General features: G+C 38.6%; 1 long non-coding RNA gene across 2 annotated transcripts; it reads right to left on the bottom strand.

Annotated features, from left to right (window-relative positions):
* Positions 1-1,680: 1,680 nt before the first annotated feature.
* On the bottom strand, positions 1,681-3,142 carry LOC149255489 (uncharacterized). 2 transcript variants are annotated; one of them, XR_016266381.1, is made up of 3 exons: positions 3,037-3,142; positions 2,140-2,167; positions 1,681-1,957 (listed from the first exon to the last, which is right to left on the bottom strand). It is a non-coding gene; the product is annotated as an uncharacterized LOC149255489 (long non-coding RNA). The 2 variants fall into 2 exon arrangements; XR_016266382.1 differs by having other exon boundaries at positions 1,681-1,954.
* Between the last annotated feature and the right edge of the window lie 5,297 nt (positions 3,143-8,439).

Below are 8,439 nucleotides of genomic sequence, written 5' to 3'. Positions count from 1 at the left end.
ATTCATCTATTCGAGAAAACACAGAGATACAGAGCGTGAGATGTGCAATAAACCCCTAAGAGGGAATGGAGATGGCTAAATATCGGCTGTGTTTGCAATGTACATAAACCACCAAGAACAAACATCTAAACATCTTCAAGAACAAACTTCATTAATTCTGAAATAAATATAGACCCAATTTAACAATAGTATATAACAATTTGTTTTGAACAACACCAATTGGTATTGAGGCACCATTAATCTCCCATTCTCTGTTAAAAAGCTATTAGATCATATTTGAAGAGCGTGATCGTGAGGAAGAATCATACAAAATGCACATAAACTGTAGCTTCTGCAAGAGGTATTGAGACTCAGCGGAAGGTATCCAAGAAGTTGACGCAGTGAAACAAAACAAGCAGACAACAAACTATGTAAAAGTGGATAAAACGTTTATCGTCACCACAGGACCATAGGAATCCATATAAACTGAGAAATTCAATGAAAAGAAAAACAGGGGGCAAAAAACAAACTTCGCATAAGGGCATATAGCTTACTTGGATCTTGAGTAGTCACAATTGCATTGCCAGCAAAGTCACAAGTACCAGGGGCCATGCCATTCTTCTTGTAGTAGCTGTCAAAAGCATAGCAAGCATGAAAAAAAATAGTATATGGGTTATAGCACGTGCCACTTTGTTGAATTGCTGTACAGTCTGCACCTCCAAGCCCGCAAGCATAGTCCAGAGCAACCTGCAAGCTTGAATCAGGGGTACCAGGCTACACACCAACTTTGGCTTGAGCTGGTTGTCGATGTTGTTGTGGTAGGTGTTGAGGGAGGGGTGTAAGGGGTAACTGTTGGGGTGGTAGGGGTTGTGATTGGGGTAGTAGGGGTTGTTGGTGTGATTGTTGTTGGAGGAGGAGTTATTCCTAATGCACAGGAAAATGCAAAAGACAGCTAAAATAAATATTTGAATGAAGGTTAGCAAGAAGATGAGAATGAGATACCATTCTTTTAAAACAGTTTTATTATCAAGGCCCACATCTCCATAGTAGTTGTCAATTACACTGTTTGATGATTGATCCATCCAAACAACAACATCCAGACCCAAGAAGATGAGCATGGCTTTGAATACAAGATGGATTTTAATAACAGTGATAATGATATACTTTATTTGCTTGAATACGAAGAAGCTCCTAGAAGAAATCTGCTACACTATATCATTTATCGGATTTTAATTGATACAGGCATTTAGGTCTTCAGAACTGGCTGCTACTAGCATTTTTGCTTCTACCAACAATGTTCCAACACACAGGAAGATGCAACTGAAATAAGTAGTTGTTGCCACATAGTGCTCACACCTCGGACACTCCTGAGGTAGGACAACTGCAGAGCTATTCTGCTGCCAAAGTTTGTTAATTAAATTCTTAATTCCGAAAACTAAGGAGTATAGCATGAAATCTGGACGTTGTAGAAAATGGACAATTGTTTGCTCTTGTAAAGCTTTTACTTGATAGTGAACTAAAAAATGTGGAACCAATTTGTCCCAGTGAAACCTGCATACCAACTATATTTAACCTCTCTTTCCTACAAAGTGAAAGAATTACCTGAACTGCACTGGTGTACCCATTTTCAAAGTCTCTCCTAGCGTTCCCCCCATTACATCAAAAAAAATGTTGGGACAAATGGGATCGAACTCTGGAGAGTTTTTCCTGTACATCCTCTAGCTCTCTGTCTACACTAGCTATTCCAACTAAAACATCTTGATGTTTCTCCTCGATTCACCCAATAGAGATCGATATCATCTAAAGCTGTTTTCCGACCATCATAGATACAATCAAAGAAAACAAAGCAAAGAAAACAGGAACACAGAAGAATATGGATGTTGCATCACCATTATTGCCCGATGTTGGTGGAATACTAGTACCACCCAAGCCACCAGATGCAGGTATGCTTGTATTAAGAAGTGATGAACTGCTACTGCTGCAAGTAATTTGGAAAAATCAGAATGCTACAAAACTATAAGTTGAGATATAACACAAAATATATCAAAAATCCAGTAAATCTTGATTCTCAATTCTGTATGAAAACTTGAAAAAGTACTTATTGTAGAACAGAAAAATGAACAAAAGATAGGAGGAGGAATGCGGTTCCTTAGTATATACCTTTGTGGAAATGTGCATGTCCCAGTACCTGTCATCACAAAATCCATAAAGGAAGATTTGCATGAGTGCAATGCATTCTCCAATCTCACACAATTTCAAGCCTCAATTTGTATATCATGTTAACCCATGAAGGGAAGATTTTCGAAAATGTATAATGTCAAGCATATTAATCACAGTCAAATATCTTGAATCTAGCAGAACCAAAACGGTGCACAAAAAACAAAAACGTCTTTTATATTCATATAAACTAGAACAGTAAAATTTGCAGAAGACAGAGTGGGTATAAATGAAACTTAGTATGCATACCCTTAGCTTCTCATAACAAAATCAATAAAGAAAAAAATAATATGCAATATATCCAGGCATAAATGAAAGTTATGTTGTATGCAGAAGAGCAGATTGCCTACAAATATAATTCTCTCTTAATACATCACACAGTTCCATCATTAAACCAAAAGGAAATATCCTGAACAATACAAGTTATCCATAACGAGTGTTTACATTTGAAGGTTGCATGCAGTTTTAAGACAGACAACAGGCAGGAAATGGGTCTATAATCATGTCACTTACTTATCATGGTGGAACCAACAATTGGAAAATGTATATCAGTGGAGGATGTCTTTGTATTCAGATGAGCTCAACCAGGCATGGAAGTGGGTAGATGAATCATAAGCATGCAACTCAACTATCATCTAACACAATGTAAAGATGAGACTCAGCGGAAGGTATCCAAGAAGTTGACGCAGTGAAACAAAACAAGCAGACAACAAACTATGTAAAAGTGGATAAAACGTTTATCGTCACCACAGGGCCATAGGAATCCATATAACTGAGAAATTCAATGAAAAGAAAAACAGGGGGAAAAAAACAAACTTCGCATAAGGGCATATAGCTTACTTGGATCTTGAGTAGTCACAATTGCATTGCCAGCAAAGTCACAAGTACCAGGGGCCATGCCATTCTTCTTGTAGTAGCTGTCAAAAGCATAGCAAGCATGAAAAAAAATAGTATCTGGGTTACAGCACGTGCCACTTTGTTGCATTGCTGTACAGTCTGCACCTCCAAGACCGCAAGCATAGTCCAGAGCAACCTGCAAGCTTGAATCAGGGGTACCAGGCTTTTAGCTCAAAAGTGTATAGCCTATAGATTCAACCTCATAGACACAAACGCCATAATCCTTTTGGACATACAAAGCTGAAAATTAATCTAAGAAATCATTTATATAATACGTACTATATATCAAGTCAACTGTTTAACACAGGTTCGTATTAACAGGGACACCTATACATCTGGCTCTGTGCAGACATGTCTGCATTGTTAATCCACGGATTCCTGTACGAGGAAAGCATGCAAGATTGCATTGATAATCGTGGATAATGGTAAATTTTAACCAGGAGACAGGGGAATGCCATGAAAATTTATCATACTTCATCTCCATTAGGGTTAGGTAGGGCTCATAGAACTACATAACTATGACGAGGGGCCATAAGTAGCAATGACCATAGTAATTGAGATTATAGAGTTCCAACGCAATGGACATATGCGCGTAGTTCTTGAGTACGATTGCACAAACGCTAGCCTTCTCTGTAACGCGTTACTCTCCTGCGACTTCTATAATTTGTTACCCTGTTGCTATGTTTCTGTTTGGTATTCAGTACGTTTCGCTCTTTCTGTGAGTCTTTGGTGGTCATGTTTAGTAGTTTCGGTCAGCAGTCCAAATCTGGAGTTTGGCATCTAGGTGTTACCGCTACTAAAAAGTTATCATGAATTTTTGTCATCTGTTCCTGTAAAGGGAGGGTTAAATAAATTCAATGTACGTGAATAAAATCTCTTAGTTTTCAAAAAGAAGCAGCAAATATCAGCAATGATTTGCACGAATAATGTATGTTGAGAGGATTCTGTTAGAATGCCCTGCGCGCCCTATTCCTATGTATACGCAGTTGAGCATTTAACACATTTCATATAACACTCAGACAATTAGTAATCCATAACAGACCTGTACTTAAAAATTGTTCCCAAGGATCAAAATCATACAAAAAAATAATAAACCCATGTAAATTTGTTGTAAGCATAAGAAGCCACAGTTGAACCTTCACAATCCTGCGCCCTATCCATTCTCATGGTCCTCTGCAACACTATGAGACTCGAAAATGTAGAAAAGCTATTCCCCTCAAATGTATCAGCCTGCAGGCATACTTCATAATCAATTGCAGATTGAATGAGATAGGGATACTTTGAGTAGACATCCAGCACACCCAGTTTCTTCTTTTCGTAAGGGGCTAAGAAGTCACTCCATCCCTCTAACAGCACCCTGTCCTCTAAAAGATCGTCGGCAACAGCCAGATAAACAACAGAGGGCTTCTCCAGTCCAGGAATGTGAGCAACCCTCTTCTTGTTTCCTCCTTACTACTGCAAATTTTCAAGTCCTTGCCATTTCTAGCTCTGGACCTCATCTCAAGCTTCTTGCAATGGATCATCCAGTCTTTCTCAATTCTCATATATGGGCTCATTCTGATTTTATTCTGATCAATTCCAGTTCGAGAGCTTAAGCTCTTTAGCTTGGATACAACTCTGGAGACTTCGGCGGACAAATTATCAACAAGAACCAGGCATTCAAAGACTCTGGCATAATCAAGAACAGGCCAATGGTCGTGCCAAAGAAAAGGGTGTTTACCCTCCAATTTAATAACGGTATGCCGGTCGCTTTGAGGGGTATTGCATTGTTCCAGCTGTGCCATATCCCTTTCCACTGTCCACCGCCGCCCACTCCCCTTAGCCACAACGAAAACATCGGAAAAATTACGGGAATTCAGGCTGCTTATGCGAACGAAGCCGTTGCAGAGGGAATTGAAACGATGGAGCGAGAAGAGGCGATCGACCAGGTGTCAGCATCAGAAAAGCCTGAACAAATACTAATCAAATTGCCCAGCCCGCCAGGTGTCAGTGTGAGAATCAAAAGGACGACGAAAGTTCGTTTCAAAGGAAGGCCTATCGGCCTAAATACCTTGGCCTTGACTTCCACAACAAACTCAGCTAGGAAACATGCAAAGCAAATGTTGAAAAAATATAGCAATAAAGGCTCAATTTGACTTTAGCCTTAGTCAAATTTAGTAAATTGAATTTCCACATCAATAGGAAAACTTTGAGGCATTTAACTAGTGTGACATGTATCTTGTCACTCAATTATCTTAGTAAATTCGAGTTAGAGAGCTTGGAGTTCAGTTATGCATGTATGATTGTTAAATTTTAGTAATCAAGTTCAATTATTTTCAGCGATATTCAGTTAATTGACCTCTAACTATTGATAGAGTTAGTTGAAGGTCAGTGGTGCAGTGGGACAGCAGTATAACTCATAGATCATCAGTTAACTAATCAATCAGCCCAAAATAGCAAGCGCATGCAAGGAATTTGAATTCCTCAGTTAAAGTGGAGATGGCAAGGCAACGTAACATTAATCGTAAACTAATTAAGTGTACAGGTGTTACATGAGGTCACAGGATCCATCCTTGGGAATTGCACAATCAATTTGGAGGAAATTCCTATTTTTTAGGGGCCAATTTCTTCAGTAATTAGGCAAGGAAATAGGAGGCTTGTTGGGAAAATAATTGGCTAAGCGTTGGCTAGAGTTTCTCATTGAGCAGAGAGAACGGTGATTCTTTTGCAAGTTGAGCTCGGAGTTGGAGCTAGAAATTGTAATAGTTTCTCTATTCAACCAATTAATGCAAAAAGGCTTGAGGGGTTTTTCCAAGTTGGGTTCCCCTAGAAATCACTGTGTATTTGTGGTTTTTCTTACTGTGTGTCTATGCATATTGTTCTAAATTGTGATTTCCATTCCACAAATCAGTAGAGTAGAATTATGTCTCTTGTTTTTCAGTTTGAAATCTTGAGTAGTTGTAATTTCTATCAAATTTCTACATGCTATTAGAGCCCTAAAATCACATTAGAACCAGTGTTTCAAACTTGTCTCTCAGGAATTTTGATTTGGCAGCTTCAGTGCAGTAGCTTTTCTTTAGGATCTGAGAATGTCTTTCAACATAATGAGATTGGAGGGTAGCTCGAATTTCATAGCCTAGAAGGATAGAACGGAAGAAGTGCTCGATGACAATGGTGTGTTAGAATATGTTAAAACTAACATTGCAAAACCCCAGCAGTCTAATGCACAAAAATTAGCCCAATGGAAGAATGATGTCACAAAGTCCAGGAGAATTATTCAGGAAGGTGTGAGATGCCACGTGATCTCAAATCTCCAAGGCAAAGAGACACCATTTGCTATGTGGAAGAAATTGATTGAGCTATTCGAAACTAGCAGTGACCATAAAAAATTGGCCCTGAAAGACAATCTTTGAAACATCAGAATGCAGAAGAATGGCATTATTTCGTAGTATCTCTCCAGGTTTACACAAGTTCGAGATGAGCTTGGAGGGGTCGAGGTGAATGTAGAAGAAGGTGACCTAGTGAGCCTAACTCTTCTAGGCCTTCCAAAATCCTGGCAAAGCTACTATGACTCTATAAATGTAAGGGGAAAATTACAAAATTGGGAAAGGTTGTGGTCTGATTTGGTTCAGGAAAATTTCAAGAGAAATAACAAAGATGGAACATCATCCAAATCTAAGGATCAAGAGAATTTTGAATTGGTTGGAAATGGGAAGAAGTGAAAATGAAATAAGACCCAGAGAAAACCTGGATCCATCCAAAATAATGGCAAGAAGAAAGACTTGAGCAATATAAAATGCTTCCACGGCCACAAATTTGGGCACCATGCAGCAAAATTTCCACACAAGAAGTCTACCAAGAAGCCTTCAAGAGAAGAAACAAGTGAAGCACTGGCTTCACAATTCAAATAAGACTTCACCCTAATAAAATGCATGGCCAACACTATTATGGGAGTTTGTGGTACCTTGATTTTGGTGCCTAGTTCCATATAACAATGTAGAAATTAATGTGTATATTCAAAATTGCTCATGAAATTTACTAAATCACAAGAATTGAAGCTACTCTATTGATTTGCGGAACTTAATTCACCATCTAGAACACAAATCATAGACATGCAAAAAATAAAACATAACACATGCACAGGGATTTACTAGGGGAAATCAACTACTCAAAACCCCTTACTATGTATATTGCATTAATCAGAGAATAGAGATGAAATACATATGCTTTCTCAAGCTTAAGCACACCCTACAAGTGTATAGTCTATCCCTTTGCTTGACTGACTGACTATGGCCAATACTTAGGAAATTTTCAAGCCCTCCAAGCTCCTATTTCTTTGCAATGTTCCTCCAGGAAATTAGCCCCTATTATTTAGGAATTCCGCAATATTGAATATTGAATTACACAATTCCTCTATGTCCTTCCTCTGACTACATGCACCACCTGTACACATGGGAATATGCTACAACTTATAGTATATTGCCTTGGAATCTCCATCTCAACTGGGTAACTCGAATTCTCTGCACACAACAATTATTTTGGGTTGATTGATCAGTTAACTGGTTGATCACTGAGTGTGCTTGAAGTTCCACTTCCACAACTTGACCTCCACTAGTTATTCTAACAGTTAAAACTAGTTTAACTAACAATAACTCAAACTAACTAAAATATTGCTACAAATTGTCAATCAATCATATCGATCTGAACTCAAGATACCCCAATGCGAATTAACTGAGCTAACTGAGTGACAAGTTCGACCAGTTCAAGCCCTAACTCCTTATATCCCGACCTCGTTAGGGACATGCAAAGAAAAACAGAGAAAGAGCAAAACGCTCTAATACCATTGATCCAGACTTAAACAGGAACCAACAAATTACAGAGATAACCATAAATACAAAGATACAACAAAAATAATACTTCATTTCATTAATGTAAACCACTGAAATATGTTTACAAACAGAAATGGAAATAAACTAGCTCGGGTGATGGTAGCTTATCTCTGAGGAGAGATGTGGCGGCTACATGCCTCTGAACTATCTTACAATGAGGCTCAAAGGCCTATTTATTGTTGAGAAATAATGGAAAACCCTAAACATCCAAAACCCTAACCCTAGGAGATGAAGCACCAAACTATGGGCCCCGTTTTGGGTAAATTGGTACATCAACTTCCTGGGGTCATAACTTTGGGATACGATCTCCGTTTGACGCGCACAATACCTCGTTAGAAATATCTATCCAAGGACTGCAACTTTGGGAAGAGCAACATTAATTCTTGCTCCCAGTTTTCCCAAAAAACATCGTTTAGGGCCTCAAAACGGCTTTGGAAGTTTAGGACCCGAAAAACTGCCAAAAATAGTAATTGTGCTA

The sequence above is a fragment of the Pinus tabuliformis genome, chromosome 7 (genome assembly GCF_031772625.1).
Source record: "Pinus tabuliformis cultivar Carrire ecotype Pingquan chromosome 7, CPIR1, whole genome shotgun sequence".
NCBI lineage: Eukaryota > Viridiplantae > Streptophyta > Pinopsida > Pinales > Pinaceae > Pinus > Pinus tabuliformis.
Note: the sequence above shows the minus strand (reverse complement) of the source record. Positions and strands in the feature narration are given on the sequence as shown.